Genomic DNA, 18,270 nt, shown 5'->3' on the forward strand with positions numbered 1-18,270 from the left:
TGGGAGTATCAGAGTAATCTGAATTTTGAGCTGTTTGGATGGAAACCCAGGGGTCTGAGCAAGAGTGTTGATAAAGGTACTACTTGTGCAGGGAAAACTTTATCCAGATTATTTCCAGAATATTGTTGAGACATTCCTTTTGAAAGGTGCAGTTTCACACAGCTGGAATTAGATTAGAACTTCCTTTTATATTCATTTAACAACAGTGAAATAAAGGCGGGATTTCCATACCAACATTTGCTGTCAAACCATCCCCATTTCTGGAATGACAACTTTCTACCAGGATGAGGAGAGATTTATCTTGCATTCATTCATTATTCACCACAAAGATAATAGACATTTAGTGCTGTTAGAATGATCAGTAATTATGATTGATTGACCCAGCAGCAGATGGAAGAGAAAGAAATGTGGGGTGTTAATAAAATGTGCTCCTGGAATTGCACATTGCTGATCTCCAAGAGAGAATTCCTCACTCTGTCCACAGTGTAGATGGTTTTGGGAATACAAGTGCAATGATTTTGTTGCTTTTAAATATATTCTTCAGCCTAAATTTAAAAGAAAAATAATTATTTTTGTGAAGGGATGTGTTTTGACAACACTTTAAAGAGCAATACTCGATGGCTGTGCATTAATTTCCTGTCACTGTATATTGTCATATTTAAAGCTCTAGATGGGGGATAGTTACTAAATATAACTCAATATCTATACAGAGTGTAGATTTCAAAGAATTTAAGTTTTTTCAAACAATGCCTGGAATTCCAAAAGCAAAAACTGTGGTATGCATTTGTTGTTTTGACTCCTTTTCATGCTGCTCCACAAAGTTTAGGCCAGAAACTGCACAGAATTCTCAAATTCACTATACAGTTTGGGTTTATGTGTTGTGTTTTTTTTTTCTGAATCATTAAAGAAAAACTTAGTTAATGATCAGTTTTAGAACTGGAAATAAGCATAAAGGTGGTGTCTGGGCAAACCTGAGTGTCCCTTGCAGGGTCTGGTTAGTGGCTGCCAGGCTGAAGTGGATAATGGGGCAATTCTATGTTGAATTTTCATGCTTAAATATGTGGCCAAATCAGTGTTAATAGAAATCAGCTCGTTTTGAAATTCTGCCTTCAAATTCAAAATGAATAAATATTTTTAATCCACCCAGAACACTGCTAATGCAGCCAATAAGATGCATAAATTAATAACCATCTGGTTTCCTATAAGGTGTTAATAAAGAGGACAATTAGGAGCCAACTACAACTCCCAACATTAATCTAGGGCAAATTTAAAAACACTGATGCATCAATATTTATGTGTTTATTTTTATAACTTGATCTTGAATTTGGACAAGGGTTTTTTTTTTAATAACTGTACAAGAAAATGGTTCATTGAGGATCCTCATAAGACTGGTTTTGTATCAGTGTATTCAGAAACGTTCCAGGCACATTCAGTTGCTTTTGTGGTGTTTTCCATATGAAAAATGTGGGGGAAAAAATCCAATTAAAACCCAAGAGCTTTTAAAAGTATGTATGTGGAATGTTTTGTGATCAGCTTTATGATTTGTAACTTTTTTATAAAGGTGAACCAAGCAACCTTGGCACTTGGTCACGTGCCTTGGACTTTGCTTCTGGATGGAACTATTATAAATTATTGAGAAAGATGCCTGTATAATGTGCATATATAAAATTATATACTATAGTGTTATAGCATTAGATTGGATATTATCTATAAAATACTTCATGCGTATTTATAAACACATATTTATTTATATATATGTGCACATATATAGATATATCAGGAAAGGCTCTCTGTCAGCACATGTAGAACAGAAGTATTTATATTTTTCATGCCTTTGTTTTATGTTTTTCAAACACAGCTGCTGTTACTTTCCTTATTGGTACATAAGATAGGCACAGATCTGCTCTTGAGCACATCCAGTGGGGAGAAAAATCCCATTAAAGGAACAGGATTATAGGGAAAAAAAAAGTTAGGCCTTTACAGTGTTTAGGCAAGACAAACTGCCAGGTTACAGGTGGTAAAGAATTAGTGTAAATCAAGAGAATTGGCACACTATGACAAATTCCTAATTCCATGAATTGTTCCCATGTGGCTCCGTTCGTCGCCGTCGCGGAGGCTCTTTGGTTGCTGGATGTCACCTTTGGGGTGATCTCCTTCCTAACCCCAAAAACGGGCTAACTTCCCTTGCTTTCTGCTCTCTTTGGCAGGTCAGTTCCACTTAAGCATGTTAAGGACTGTCATTAAGTCACTAGTTTCTTTTCTGCCCCTCTTCGACCCGACCCACATCCCGTTCATCCTGCGCTTCCTCCGGCCATCGGCAACGCACCGGTCCCAGGTACCCCGAGCTTCGCAGGACCTCCACGTGTACAGAAGTGTCCAGACCCTTCTGCAATGTATTGGACATTCCCATCTCAGTAAGGATTAGGGAGTCTGCCACTCCGAGCCCACCTTGGCGCTGGTTTAGGTTGGCGCTTCCACACTCAGAGCGATGCTTTCTTTTTTTTTTTCCGAGTCCTCCGTTGCATCGGTAAATCCCGACTTCTGGCATCAATTAATTATTCACTGACCAAGTGCCACCAAAGGCAGGTGATTGTGCTCTGTCATGACTGATTTACTGTATAATATACATATTATTTTATATTTTTAGGGGATGAAAATGTGCTGCTATATGGTTTTCGTTTTACTTGCTTTACATTTTCAGAAGGAAATTTCCCCAAAGAACCATTTGTAAAATCCCGAGGGAACAAAAAAAAAAAACAAAAAAACAAAAAAATAAAAATCTTTGGACTGTGTAAAATAACCTTTATTGCAGTACCTGGTAAAGATCAAACGGGATGCAGAGAAATCTGTTAGTATAGAGCTAGGATTTGAAGTTTGGTAGTTCCATGAATATTATCTGTGTGACCTATTTTAAAATTAAGATCCGAGCTGCTGCTTGTAGTTCTCCCGACGGTGGTGGGTTTTCCTGGAGTGTGTTTGTGAGCGTTGTTCCCTAGGAAGTTTTGAAGGCTTTTCAGAATGCTGTGGAAATCTTGTCTAGGAAAATCTGACAAGTGTTTCCCCCCCCCCTCTCCTCCTCCTTTCCCCTTCCCACATGCCTTTGGGAATTCACATCCCAGAGGGAACAGTCCCCGACCAGAAAGGACTTAGCTTAAAGGAACAAAGGAAAAGAAAATCCCTCAAATCCCAGATACTCCCTTAAAAAATTAGAGAGTCCAGAAGGAGGTGAGAGTTGTACACTCGAGCTGTCCTTTGCAGGCCAAATTTGGGAATACATTTGCAGGGATGTGAGGAGCACATTCCAAGGGGAAAAGAATGTTTTTGTAGGTCAATGTATGCAAATCATCCTACGGATGGTGCTCACCGAGGGAAGGACGAGCCTTTCCTGGATCTCTTTTTCCAGCCAGGCAGCAAATTCCCATCTTCCCAGCAAGGGGGCACTGGAATCTCTCCGGGAAGGTGCTGCTCCTCCTCCTCCCTGCCTGCACATTCCTCCCGGGGCAGGTGACACGGTCGGGCTTAGGGAAGCCGGGATTCCAGGAAGGTTAGGCCGAGCATAGCCCTCTAGTCTTCTTTTGCAGACCTTTGCTCTTATTTAATTTGAGATCGGTTGGTTGGTTGGTTGTTCTTGGTTGTTTTTGTTTTTAATTTCTGAACCTGTTTGTTAGTAAGAGTAGAACTATTCAGTTACTTAGAGTGTTTTGGAAGATTGTGAATTGACTTTAGATATTTTTTTCTACTGAAACTTAAGTTGTTGCAAAGTAAGTTGGGGCTTAATTTAACTGTTTTGTTTTTTTTGTTGTTTGTGGGGTTTTTTTAATGTTGCACTATTTTGGGGAGCGTTTTGCTAAACATATTTAATGAAGCTGCAAATTTGCATGTATTTAATTTATTTTGTATTTTTCAAAGTTTTATATTTTCTTTCTTTACGTGCATGTGCACTGCCAGAAGAATGAACTGTGAACTTGCCATATGCAATCTTGAATAAAATCACTAATCCACAACTACTCTGTGCTATCTTACCAGCTGCTGGAAGCTGAAGTTTCTACTCTGAACTAATAATCCTCTTGTTTTGGTTCTGAAACAGCTGTTTTGGGAAAGATACCAAACTTATTTGCCGTCAAAAGATTTTTGTGTCGTAGGAAAACTTTTTGTTCTGTCTTTTGAATTGGGAGTTTGGTATGGAATTGTATTGTAGATGCAATATTAGCTTAAAAAAAAAGGTGTGAGTTCCTCAGAGCATCACCAGGGCAGTTCTGGAGGGCAGTTCTGAGAGCTTTCTGCAGCTTGAGGGATAAGTTAACTTGGACATCTCTTAATGGTGCTAGTGCTGATCAGCCAGTCAGTCCCACTAGCCGAGAACAAATTAAGTTTCTCCAAGTTCACTTTTCCATCCCGACTGCAGGAGGATTTCCTCCAACTGGAATGCCAAAAGGATGCCTTGGGCTAAAATTCTCCAAATGTGTAATGACTGGAAATCACGAATTCTCAGTTGAACATACTCTGCTTCTGTATCTATTTTGATTTTTTTTTAAGCCTGTTTTAATCAGGCGACTTCAGTTTGTACCGCGTGCTGTATATTCAACTTTTGTACCATTTTTAAGGCTTTCACGTTTTATATCTGGAGAGGAAAACCACACATCTGCTCTGCAGAGATCCAAACCTGTCTCCTGCCGTTTTCTGCCACCTGATCCTTACTTTCTTTGCTCTTTGAGTGTTGTGTTCTATTTACTCGAGGCTCATTTTCAAGTTGTGGTTTGTACAGCGCAAAAGAAATTTCACATCTAAAAATGTCATGCATGGGACAAATTTGGGTGGAAATACGAATGGGAAACGTGTTTCAGATGGAACTAAAGTGCATATTGTTCTTTTTGCTAGTATTTAAAAAGTATTTCTGGCTCACTCGAGCTTCTCTTAATGATATGTTCAAATATCTTGTGTTCGTCCTTGAGTTCATGTTTCATCAACTTGTTTTCTGGAAAGCAAGGAAAGTTTTAGGCCTGGAAAGATCTTGGCTGATGCATTTTTAAGTTTGTATTCAACAGGGGTGAGAGTTTGATTATCCTGAATATGCCGAAAACTTCAAAATTAAGTCACAAGAATTTTTACTACAGAACCCCGAGTAAATTTTCAATTTCATTTTGTAAATCCTGATGGACTAAGGTTGCACGTTTCCCTGAAATCTTTATAAATCAGAGAATCCTGGAGTGGATTGGGTTGGAAGGGACCTTAAAGCCCAGCCAGTCCCACCCCCTGCCATGGGCAGGGACACCTTCCACTGTCCCAGGTTGCTCCAACCTGGCCTTGGACACTTCCAGGGATCCAGGGGCAGCCACAGCTTCTCTGGGAAACCTGGGCCAGGGCCTCCCCACCCTCCCAGCCAGGAATTCCTTCCCAATATCCCACCTAAACCTACCCTAAGAATTTTAATTTGAACACAGTTTAATTTGAAGAAAAGGGTGTTTAAACCCAACGGTGCCGAAGGTCCGACGGGAAAAGGCCCCACCAGGTTTCCTCTGTCGGAGGAGAAACACCTCCTGCAACCACCCAGTCCCACCTCGACGGGAAGAGGGGACGAATCAGGAAATAAACTGATAGCAGGATAATCTTAATCTCCCCTTGCCTTGATATCTTTTTTTTTGTTTCCTGTCTTCACTGTGCCTGTACGAACTGCGCCGTGCACCGGCAGCATCCGCCGTGCAGGAGGGAACTGCTCCAGCCGTTCCTTCCCGCCCTCACAGCCCTGCCCATGGACACCCCTCTCGCTGTGGGAGATCCACAGGGGGGCTGAGGCATTCTGTAGATTTATACCTGTCTAGTTTGTAAAGTTGTGTAATGTGTACTGCAGATGTGTATTCTCTGGGCTCTATGTATCTTTACAGTAGTGTTCAATTTAGGATTAAAAAAACAAAACAAAACAAAACAAAACAAAAAAAAAAAAAAACAAAAAAATAAATTGTGGACACGTTTTGCTGGTACCAAGGGGAAATTTTTTTTTTTGCCATTGCATCAAACGATGCTGAAATGTATTTAACTCTTGATAGGAAACCTGAACCCTCTTTCCCCCATCCCGTGGAGATAAGTCTTTTATCTTCATCCTGAAGTTCTACCGGAGATGGATGGATACACTGGCAGACTGCATGAGATGTATCATTCGAAATCCGTTACAGTGGACAATAAAACTGAGCTAAACTCTGCGGTGTGGGCCTTGTGTGACACGGGACGTCCAGCAGGGACTGCTCTCTGTGACAGGGACAGCACCCAGGGAATGGCTGGAGCTGTGCCAGGGCAGGGTCAGGTTGGATCCCAGCAAAAAGTTCTTCCCCCAGAGGCTGGTTGGCACTGCCCAGGCTCCCCAGGGCAGTGGGCACAGCCTCAAGGCTGCCAGAGCTCCAGGAGGGTTTGGACAATCCTCTCAGGGACAGGGTGGGATTGTTGGGGTGTCTGTGCAGGGCCAGGGGTTGGACTGGATGATCCTTGGGGGTCCCTTCCCACTCAGGATATTCCATGATTCTCTAAGTGACCCATTCAATGGAATTGCACTCCAGAGCGTGCTGGAGTCCGTGTCCAACGTCACACTCTGCATTTTAGCTTTCCTTCTAAACCTGCACCAGGTAATTCATAGAATCCCAGACTGGTTTGACTTGAAGGGACCTTAAAGCTCATCTCATCCCACCCCCTGCCATGGGCAGGGACACTTTCCACTAGCCCAGTTTGCCCCAAGCTCCATCCAACCAGGCCTTGGACACTTCCAGGGATGGGGCATTAATTAGAAGGTTTGGATGGCTGGGAAATGAACACAGCATTTTAAATTTTTTTTTAATAAATAATTGCATCTTCTCTGTTACCTCTCCATGGACATATTCCTCCTTCCTCCTCTTTTTTAGTTGCCTGGAGTATGACAGGGAGACTCTTCCACTTACCTTCTGCATGCATTTCCATTTTTATAGGAATATTACACTCACTTTATGTACAGTATAGTGAAGTTCCTGCCTCCTTGCCACCTCCCTTAAGTCATACTCAGGAGCTTTATAAACAGCTTATTTCCAGTAATTATTACTCTGAGCAATTCTCAATTAAATCATTACCTTTCTCCTCAGCAATGGAAATTCCATTGGATTCTGTGGAAATGGATTGCTCCCTTTTTTTGGTTGATTTCTAATGAGAATTATGTGGTTTTTGCACCAAGCCTAGCAGAGCTAGAAATTAGTCTGGCAAAATTTGGAGTTGATTATTTCTAAATCAGAATAAATATTGGATTGTGCTGCTTTCAGTGCGTAAAAGGCGCTTCCTCATGCTCTGAGAAGCTGCTGCCTGCAGGATGAGGATGGATCCATCTGGGAAGAAGAGGCTTTCCAGTATAGATGGTTTATGTTAAGGAGAGCAGATGGGAAGTCCGAACATTCCCCCATAGTCCTGTAGAGGAAGGCAGACGCTGTGCGGTGCCAGAGCTTTCTCCGTGAGTTAAAACCCTTCTAGATCTCTTTGATAAACCTTGTGCCTGGAGGACGAACTCAATTACAGAGCAGACTGTTTGCAAGTTTATCCCTACAATTTCACTTTCGGAATGTGGGATCGCAGCAGTTAATTAACTCCATGAAAACATCACAAATTACTGTATCCATTTCCAAGATCCGGCTTACGCAACAGCCCAGCGAAAAACAAAGGGTTTGCATCCCTAGAAAAACACTCGCTGCCAGCCTGTCACTGTTGATTTCAACACTTCTTAACTCCGGCTTAAATACTTTAAATTTACCTTCTAGCACAGCTGCACCCAATGGAGACTATTTATCCTAAAATGAGGTTGGTCAGTAGTTTGGGCTCAAGTCACCTGGTGGTCACACGAATCAGCTCGTCCTTGATACGCTTTGGTGCCACGTTGATGCCGGTCCCGGGGGAAGGGGAGGGTGTCGGGGAAGGTGTCGGTGCAGCTCTCGGGGGGATGCTCGGGTGGGGGGTCCCCTCCTCGCCCCCGCAGCCGCCCGGGCGGTCCCGCCCTGCCCGCAGGTCCCACCGCCCCGGGGGCGGGCGCGGGGTGTCCGAGCCGAGCTCCCCGCCCCGGCCCCTCCTCCGGCACCAGCACAGCCCCAGCCCCGTGTCCTGGTGCTCCAGTGTCCCGGTATCCCGGTGTCCTGGTGTCCCGGAGTCCCGGAGCGGCCGCCGAGCCCGCCCCTGCACGGACGGTGAGTGCGGGGAAGGGGCCCGGGAAGGGAGCGGGGCTGGGACGGGCTCGGGGCTGCGGGTCCCATCCTGCCGCCCCAGAGGATGCTGAGCCGCGGCCCCAACCCCGGCGGTGTCGGGGAGCGGGAGGTGGCACCGAAATCTGGGTGTCCCCAGCCCACTGGTTTTGGGAAATGGGAGGTGGCACCGAAATCTGGGTGTCCCCAGCCCCCCTGGTTTTGGGAAGTGGGAGGTGGCACCGAAATCCATGTGTCCCCAGCCCCCCTGGTTTTGGGAAGTGGGAGGTGGCACCGAAATCCATGTGTCCCCAGCCCCCCTGGTTTTGGGAAGTGGGAGGTGGCACCGAAATCTGGGTGTCCCCAGCCCCGCGGGGAGTGGGAGGTGGCACCGAAAACGGGGTGTCCCCAGTCCCAGGAGTTTTGGGCAGCGAGAGGTGGCAGCAAAATCGGGGTGTTCCCAGCCCTGTGGGGAGCAGAAGTGGCACTGAAATCAGGGTGTCCCAAGCTCCACAGGGAGCAAAAATCAGGGTGCCCCCAGCCCCACTGGTTTTGGGGAGTGGGAGGTGGCACCGAAATCAGGGTGTCCCCAGCCCCACTGGTTTTGGGGAGTGGGAGGTGGCACCGAAATGAGGGTGCCCCCGGCTCCGTGGGGAGCAGGAGGTGGCAGCAAAGTGAAGGTGTCCCCAGACCGTGCAGTTTTGGGGAGCAGGAGGTGGCACCAAAATCAGGATGTCCCCAGCAGCTGTGGTGCTGGTGGGAAGGAGCCAGACTGTGGGAAGGAACCAGGCTGTGGGAATCGCTGGGTGTGCAGCGTCGAGGGACCCAAATCATAGCCCGTGGTTTACAAGTCTGCTGTAAAAGTGCAGTTATTGCACATCTCCTGATGGTTATAGAGCTGTAAAAGGTTCTGTCTTCCACAGCTATGGCAGCAAAGCTTGGGCTCTTTTAAAGTAGGCGTGTTAAGCTTCACTGTAGGAAGTGCCAGAACACAATAATAATGTACCTAGGGAAGCAAATACCAGCAAGAAATGCAAGCTGCCCACCATGAAGGCTGGAGAGGGACTTGGGACAAGGGATGGAGGGACAGGACACCAGGAATGGCTTCCCACTGCCAGAGGGCAGGGTTAGATGGGATATTGGGAAGGAATTCCTGGCTGGGAGGGTGGGGAGGCCCTGGCACAGGTTGCCCAGAGAAGCTGTGGCTGCCCTATGCCTGGAAATGTTCAAGGCTTGGAGCAACCTGGGCTAGTGGGAGGTGTCCCTGCCCATGGCAGGGGGTGGAACAAGATGAGGTTTAAGGTCCCCTCCAACCCAAACCATTCTGAGATCCTAGGAAAGTACGTGAGCAGGTGCTGGGCTGACACTGGCAGGTCATTGCTGCCTTTTGCGTGGTGTTTCTCCTGAGAATGAACCTTGGCTCCTTGTACCTATTCCCTATATCCAAATGCATATCCCTGCACTGAATCAGGCTGTAAATCCCCTGGAACAACCACCAGCATTGTTGTTTGGTATCACAGGCACCGAGGGCTCGGTGCTGAGCGAGGCCCATGGGTGCTCTGCTAACGCAGGGAATGAAAACAACCCCAGCGTTGAGGAGTGTCCGTGGTTCACCCAGAGAGAACTGGTTTGCAAGACTCAGCTGGTTGATTCCTAAGGGCAATCTCAGGAAAATGGGTTTGTGTGATTTCCCATCTGTCAGAGGGTAAGTGCAGGGAGAGCCTGGAACCGCAGATGGAGAGATCAGAGCAGTGGCAGGGCCATGTGCTGCAGCCTCTCTCATAAATACAGGACTGGTAATCCCAGATGCTCAGATAATGACTCAAGTTTCTCTCCCTCAATAAACATGTTTTTGTTTAAAATTATAAAATCTTAAATGCTGAGATCTCTCTTTCTCGGGTTGGTTTGGAACCTCTAAGTTTAAAGTTTTAGAGCTTTTCCTGTAACTATGAACCTCCCCACTGCGATGCCCCATCCTGCCTCTGCTCCAGTGAGTTTTGAAGAAAGAGACAAAGAAAATTAAAAGGTTTATGATGACAAAGGGTTGTGTTTGAGAACACAACAGGGACCAGCTTGGAGGAGGAGAATTCAGAGCTGTGGTGTCTGTCTCCCGTCAGTCCCTGGCCAGGCCATGTACCTGCAGTGCAGGTGAATTCCAGAGGTAATTGCAGATGGATGTTTTATAGCATGGAGGAAGGGAGTTGTCCTGGTTGTTACACAGCTTGGTGATTCATCAGTCTTTGCAGGGTGATAGTTTTGCTCCTCTAGTCAGTCCACAATTGACTCAGTTCCCAGTGTTTTCCCTCTCTCCCCTCCATGCCTTGCTTTAACTCAGTTAACATTTCCCAGCATGGTAATTGCAGTGCCAGCTCCCAGACAGTGCCATCCCTTCCAGAGTGGATAATCTCCCTCAGCCTGGCTTTGCCAGAGCTGCATCTCTGAGGTTTGACATCTGGCTGTGTGATGTTTGCTGTCAGGGGCCCGGGAAATCCTCTAATCAGCTTGTGCAGGATGGATCCCACGTGCTGGTCCTGGAAACACTCGGGAGGAATTCCATCCTCTGGCTGGCTCTTGGGTGCTTTATCTGGCAGGAAGAAGAGGGAGAGCACAGCCAAGGTGGGGAGATGTGCTGGGGAACGTGTGCCTTTGGCAAGCACGAGGTGCTGCAGGGAAGGAACCAGTGCTACAGGAACAGGCACCTTTTCCTGCACCCTTGGGAGCTCTGGAGAAGGGACACCTGTGCCTTGGTAATTCCTAAGCAGATTCCTGCCATGCAGACAGGTTATCACCATCTCTTCCTGCTTGGTTTTCTGTTTGCCCAAGCTTCAGCTGTGGGAGAAGACAGAGGGAATGTTTCCTTTTCTACTCTTTATACAAATTATGTAGGAGAACCCTGTCTGAAATCAGGAGTTGCAAACTTGGATTACAAAACAGAGTCACTATGATTTCCACCTTCTAGTGGAAAGTGTCCCTGCCCATGGCAGAGGGATGGAATGAGATGGGCTTTAAGGTGCCTCCCAACCCAAACCATTCCATGATTAAAAATAAAAAAATAATGACAATTTTGCTGCACGAATTCTCACAATTCTGAAAACTCCCCTCTGTTTTTTTTTTTGTTTTTTTTTAAGTGTAAGTTCCTAAATATTTTAATTCCTCGTGTCCATGGGCTGGATCTTGTGGATTCAAAGGAAAGGAATTTTTCAGTTATTCAAGTGTGTGACTCAAAGGCCTCCTGGATGAGGAGGGCTCAGAAGTGGTGAAAAGGTACCTCCGATAGTGCCACGCCAATAAACTTCAGAAGGAATTTCTGAAGCTTAATTCCTGAATTAAGCTTTCCTTAGGGATTGAGTGGGATCGGGTGATGCCTGTGATGTTGGCAGTTATTGTGCCATTAATTGCTGTGAGAATCTTTTAATCTCAGTAAGAGCTTTCCCATGGGCTTTGCATGTGCTTCCAGCTGATCCCTGGGCTGGTTATTCCCGGTGCCAAATGTTGGATTGGGCTTGGAACAACCTGGTCTAGTGGAAGGTGTCCCTGCCCATGGCAGGGAGTTGGAACAAAGTGATCTTTAAGGTCCCATCCAACCCAAACCGTTCCATGATTCTGTGATTTCAAGGGAATGCTCAGGATAACTGTTGGCAGTTGTTGTTTTCTCATTGTCCATGAGCAGCCAGAACACAGAGCCCAGACCAGGATCCCTTTTCCCAGTGCAACAGCACCAATCTGCCCACACCAACAAAACCAGGCTGGGATTTCTTACCTCAAGCCTGGGGCCTTTTGATGTACCTGCTCTGAACTCCAGGGTTTTTGGCTTTGAACCAAATGAGGGTAAAATGGTGTTCATTTGGGGTTTTTTTGTCTGGGCTTTGCTTTGATATTTAAACAAATTTAAACTGTTGTGTGAAACCTGCTTAAAATACACTTGGAGATCCCACTGTTGATATCACTTTGCAGATATGGAAATGGGACAGTAAGAGATTGGAACCTGAGTCTTTGTGCTAAAAAAAAAAACAAAACCAAAGAATCATCGTAGAATAGTTGGGGTTGGAAGGGAATTTAATATCATCTCATCCCACCCCCTGCCATGGGCAGGGACACCTTCCACCAGCCCAGGTTGCTCCAAGCCCCGTCCAACCTGGCCTTGGACACTTCCAGGGATCCAGGGGCAGCCACAGCTTCTCTGGGCAACCTGTGACAGGGCCTCACCACTCTCATAGACAAGGAAAGATCAAGGCTTTAGCAATATTCTGACTGGATGAATGGCTCTAGATAAGTAATTTATCTTCTTTCAGTGTATTTCTTGTCTCATTCTGGAGAATTGTGGACTCTTAGATCTAATATTTCCACTCACCAGCTCTCAGTCCAGGGAAAGGACCACTCCATCCTTCATTTTCATCCTTCATTATTCTTCATTTTTTATAGTCAGAGTACATGCTGAAAAGCAAAATGGGAGGAGATGCTTGCAGTAAGAAGGTGAAAAATTGGATGTATAAATAGATTGAACATGCTGCTTATTCAAGATTTTGAAGTGGAGTCATTTTAGCACTCATTGTAATTAATTTTGCCCATAAATTAGTGTGTCTGTGAGAACAGTTTTCTTTTCTATGTCAGTCGAAATGGCCTTGTAGTTTTTCAATGAAGAAACGTGTCTTTCTTCCCTGCAGCCTAATTACACTGATATCCTTTGGAAATACCAAATGAGAAGCTAAGACTGAAATCCTCAGGATATATGGATTGAGAACTAACACCAGTTGTAGGAGCAGACTTGATTTGCATCTGTATTTTTACCTTAGGTTTCAATGCAAGATATTGTAATTTTTTTCTGTTATTTAAAAAATTGAAGAAACAAGTATCATCTTTAGTGGTCTGTAGACCCTCAGGATGATAATAATTCCTTCCAAAATTGCTCCATGTGGTTTTTCTCCTAAGTGTCTGACACACAGGGCAGCATTGAAGCTGTGCTGGGAAGAGCAGGCTGCCATCCTAGACTGGCTCATCCTCTGGGATCTGTGGAGCTACCCCTGGCAGCGATGAATAACTCGTGCTTCAGGGCAGACTTATCTCCTCCCTTACACACCTTCCCAACTGGGCCATGTCAAAACCAGCAAGAGGTGTAAGATTATCTCCCCGACCCCAGCAGATCGTGCCCTGGAGTGTGGTGATTACCCTGCTCGGAGTCTAAACATGCACAAGTGCAGATGGGAGCACTTACCCGTCATCTAATCCTGTTTTTTGGGAAAAGTGCTGCCCTGGCTTTGTCTTGATGTGAATAAACCTGTTGTGGCAAATTGCACTAATTCAGAGCTCAACTTAATGCACTGAAATGGAGGCTGAGAGGTTATGACATGGGGAGCAGCACAGGCACCATGATGGGGTGAGTGTTTTGTGTCCTCACGGGGCCTAAAACCTTCTTGCAGGTGCTGGTTCTGCCTTAGATTTGATGTCATTTAAGGCTGGATATGAAAAGCTTCGGTGCCTGCTTAAGGAGCACTTATTAGATGTGAGCTTAAAGTGTTGGTGTTCCTTCTTTCAGCTGAGAAAATACATAGAATTACAGAATATCCTGGGCTGGATCCCACAGGGATCATCGAATCCAACCCCTGTCCCTGCACAGACACCCCAGCAATCCCACCCTGTCCCTCAGAGGATCATCCAAACCCTCCTGGAGCTCTGGCAGCCTTGGGGCTGTGCCCACTGCCCTGGGGAGCCTGGTCAGTGCCCAACCAGCCTCTGGGGGAAGAACCTTTCCCTGAGATCCAACCTGAGCCTGCCCTGGCACAGCTCCAGCCATTCCCTGGGTGCTGTCCTTGCTCCCAGAGAGCAGAGTTGGTGCTGCCCCTCCTCTACCCCTGAGGAAGTTGTAGACCATGCTGAGTCTCCCTCAGTCCTTTCTCCAGGCTGGACAAACCAAATGACCTTGTCTGTGCTTTCTTGTGGTCTTTCAGCTGCAGAGCATCAGGTGGCTGTTCAGGTCCCAGCACTGTTTCCTGGCTGGTATCATCATTTTTCCTTGCAAGTCCACTGTCTCCATCTGTTGTTCCTGGCTCAAGTAGTGTGACATCTTCCCTGTGCTCATCATTACAGTTGTTTCTGTAGTTCCAGCTCTTTGTGGCTGCAGGACTTTGTAGGATAATCCCCTATTTGGCTTTCAGGATTTATCAGCTTCTTGATCTCAGCTGCCCGGGGTCATGTGGCTGCTCCAAAACTGGAGTCTGCTCAAAGGACAGGCCCTGTGTCCATCCTTTAGAACTGAGCCTACAAGTCAAACCTATTAAATAAATCAAGATTGCAGTGGTTCTTCCCTGTTTGGGAAGGTTCAGGGCACCTCATTTGCCTTGATGTAGAGTCCAATTAGATGATGTTTATATGAACATATAGGAGTTATTTTTAAGTATATTACAACACCCCAACAGCTCAGATTCAAGAAAGCAGCTTGTCCAACTAAACCCAAGAGCTCCTGGCACAGCAGCTGTTCCTCTGGGGTATCACTTTTTAAAACACCACGTGGTTGTAAGGGCTGAGGATTCTCTCCCTTCAAAGCTCATTTCAGCCTCAGGCTGCATTCTGTGCATCTTAATTCTTTTATTTTTCTAAGATTATTACAGCAGTTCCTGATACCAACCTTGCCTGATAAAATTCAAAATTCACAGCACAGAAGGGAAAGACCAGTGGAGTTTCAGGAAAGAGCTTCCCTGTGGGTTTTTTTGTTTTCATTTCTGTTTTTTTGGACAGTCCTTTCTCCATTGGGAACTTCAGGGATGTCCCATGTTCTGCCCTGCTCCATCCCACCATCTTGCATGTCAGCCTGGGATCACAGTGAAAACTGGCTTTTATTGGCTTTTCTAACAGGGGAATAAACTTGTTTTTGCTTTTATTAAGGAATTTTCTCCCTCTCAGATCAAATTGATGCTCTGTGCCTTAATAATGGTGTTTCGTGTTGAGTTATTTTGCCTTAACAATATCCAAGGGATTTATTGCTTTAATACATGTGTATCACTACCAAAACACAAATTAAAGTAGGCAAAATGTTATTGATTGAGGGCTGTACTGTAAGTTTACAGGAGTTATTCTTGAATAGTAGAATAGAGAAAAATTCACACTCATTCACTAGATCAAAAAATGAACAGGATAATAAAGTGTTCTTTATTTTATATATATATATATATTAATTTTTATATATAAATAAATAAAATAACATATAAATAAAATAAAACTTTAAAAGAATATCACCATTAGGTTCAGGAGGACTTGCTTACCTCTTTATTTCAGCTTAATAAATGTATATATAGATATAGATATGTAGAGAGAGAGAGAGATAAAAACTTTTAAAATAACATTTCAGAATTAACTATTTGGCTTCATTTCTTCAAAATGATCCCGTTCAGAAACAAAATTCCCATCATTCATTTCCTTCCCTTTAATAATTCTCCCATTTGGAGAGCTCACCAGATTTATGGGATTACAGCTAAAAAATTTACACTGACACCGAGGCTCTCTAGTGCAAAAAAACCTTAAAATAGGTGTTTACAATATTAGTGAGGTATTGAGGAGCTGCAGATTTGCAGTGGATCTGCACAGACTTGAAAACATCTCTTCTGTGAAGCAATAAATGAAGTTAATAATTACAGCACAATTAGAGGAGAAGAACGACGTGTCAAGGGAGGGAGGATTTCTCCTTGGCTGGTCCCAGGAAATGAGGGATTTGGGGTGCAGACCTGTGAGTGTCCTTTGGACACTCTGTAATGCAGGTGCTGTAAAATACTCAGAGGAACAAGTTTTTGTTGAAACCAGGCTGCTAATTTAACTAAAAATCTGCATTTTTTTTCTTTAGGAGGCAGAGGTGAAGGGCTGTCACTGCCTACCTCGAGTGCCTCCAGGCACCATGAATTCTGTGCTAAATCAAACTGGAATTCAGGCATTCACCACCCTCAGCTGGAAATGAGGGTGGGGAGGCCCTGGCACAGGTTACCCAGAGAAGCTGTGGCTGCCCCTGGATCCCTGGAAGTGTCCAAGGCCAGGTTGGACAGGGCTTGGAGCAACCTGGGATAGATGAAGGTGTCCCTGCCCGTGGCTTTAAGATGAGCTTTAAGGTCCCTTCCAACCCAAGCCTTTCTACATCTTTATCATTCCATAATTCAGGGCATCTGGTGTTCAGGCTCTCTGTTTTTCCTCTCTTTATACCATGACTAACCACCTTTTTGAATGTGTTTGGTAGTAGGACTGTCATCTAATCACAGTGCCTGTACTACCTAAATCTTTGGATATGTAAGTACAGACTAAGTGCTGCATCACCTTCCTAAGGATTTGGCATTGTAGGGCATCTAACATGAAATGTGATGGAGTGGAATGCTCTTCCTGAAGAGAATATCCCTTTATACCTCACATTTCCTTTGTGTTATCCCAGTTTTCCTCATGTCCCTGTCAATGAGCTGTAATTGTGTTATCTGGTCCTTTTTGGTTTGTCGTGGTTTGGGCAACAGACTCTTTAGTTATAAGCACATGGAAGTACTTCCTGGGTTCTGAGGAATCACAGGATCATGGAGTGGCCTGGATTGAAAAGGGACCCTAAAGATAATCTCATGACACCTTCCACTAGCCCAGGTTGCTCCAACTTGGCCTTGGACACTTCCAGGGATCCAGGGGCAGCCACAGCTTCTCTGCCCGACCTGGGCCAGGGCCTCACCACCCTCCCAGCCAGCAATTCCTTCCAATATCCCATCTAACCCTGCCCTCTAGCAAGTTTAACACCATTCCCCCTTTGTCCTGCCACTCCAGGCCCTTGTCCATAGTCTCTCTCCATCTTCCTTGTAACTCCTTCGGGTCCTGGAAGGCCACAATGAGGTCACTCCAAAGCCTTCTCTTTTCCAGGCTCAACAATCCCAACTCTCTCAGCTTTTCCTCATAGGAGAGGTGCACAGGGGTCCTTGTGAGTCCTTTCCAAGTCAGGATATTCCCAGTAAGCAGATTTTATTTTCAAAACCATGATGACAGCAGTTTATATAATTTATGGATTTGCCTTGCAAAGAATCAAAACACAACCCCTTTGTGTTAATATACTTAATATAAATATATAGTATATTTAATACAGCAGAGTGGTGCCATTAAATTGAATTGGAAGCTTCTGGAACCAAGAAGCTGGAGCTTGAGTAAGAGATCCCTGCTCAGGGTGACCAGTGAATTCACCTTCTGTGTCCTGCACGCTGTGGAATGATGTAAATGCTGAAAATAGATGATCCTTGCTGTGTTTGTTGTTCATTTATTTTTGCTGCAACTCCTTCTGTATTTACCATAATGTGTCCTTCCAGTGCTTGCCAGCTGCAGCCATTCCTGGCTGGAGGATGGATTGTTTTGTGCAAACTCTTGATAGGTGAGATTTATACATCCCACCTCCTTGCCAGAATTCAGAACTCCAGTCACTCAGAAGCAGTTCCTGAGCTATTGTGAATGTCCTGAGGGAATGCTCTGCTGGGCTTTACTCCCTTTCCTGACCAACAGGGACTTCAGCAATGCCCTGGTGATTTGACAGATGGGAAAGAATTGGCTGATGGGAAAGAATTGTTTGCTGTGGTTTGAAGCCAGATTTCAGAGGTATAGAAAAATACTTCACTAAGAATTACCAAGAGAAGAAGAAAAGGCCTTTAAAAAAGGATAGTTATGAAATGTGGGATTTTTTGGTTGATAGAGAGGTTTCTTACCTTTTCTTATTTATACCAAAAGGCACGGAGGGTAAGAGGAGTCACATAAAATAATTTCATGCATTTTTTTTTTCTGTGTCATGTAGCACATGTAGAGATCAGAATTTGGTGCACTGACTGTAGAGAGCTGGGGCAGCTGATCTGATCTGATCAAAGGCATTTTTCATATCATATCATATCAAATCAATCATATCATATAATATCATAATCATATCCTATCCTATATTATGTCTTCATCAATAAAACCTGAGGTAACTGCTGCTCAGGGTTATTATAATATTGCTGGGTATTGTTCTGCTGGTGGGAGGGTTGAGTGGTTGCCTCTGCACCACTTATTAAACTGCATTCTCATGCCTTTTTTTAAAAAAATTTATATAATTTTTTTAGATTTTTAAATA

General features: G+C 44.8%; 2 protein-coding genes and 1 long non-coding RNA gene across 10 annotated transcripts in view; 2 read left to right on the forward strand and 1 right to left on the reverse strand.

The window, feature by feature from the left end:
• The window catches only part of KIF5C (kinesin family member 5C), a 72,564-nt gene extending 66,366 nt beyond the window's left edge, over nucleotides 1–6,198 (forward strand). The window contains exon 26 of the mRNA XM_051810157.1: nucleotides 2,208–6,198. The gene's annotated coding sequence lies outside the window, so the exon portion shown is untranslated. The remainder of the gene's footprint in view (nucleotides 1–2,207) is intronic.
• Nucleotides 1–18,270, reverse strand: part of LOC127481214 (uncharacterized) — a 228,311-nt gene that overhangs the window by 195,009 nt on the left and 15,032 nt on the right. The gene's annotated exons all lie outside the window — the stretch shown is intronic.
• Nucleotides 7,539–18,270, forward strand: part of LYPD6B (LY6/PLAUR domain containing 6B) — a 48,299-nt gene continuing 37,567 nt past the window's right edge. For 6 of the 8 annotated variants that reach the window (XM_051810220.1, XM_051810221.1, XM_051810224.1 and 3 more), the window contains exon 1: nucleotides 7,822–8,183. The gene's annotated coding sequence lies outside the window, so the exon portion shown is untranslated. The other 2 variants (XM_051810225.1, XM_051810223.1) reach the window with 2 other exon arrangements.

The sequence above is a fragment of the Manacus candei genome, unplaced genomic scaffold, assembly GCF_025592945.1.
Source record: "Manacus candei isolate 608988 ecotype Guabito, Panama unplaced genomic scaffold, ASM2559294v1 h1tg000077l, whole genome shotgun sequence".
Lineage (NCBI taxonomy): Eukaryota > Metazoa > Chordata > Aves > Passeriformes > Pipridae > Manacus > Manacus candei.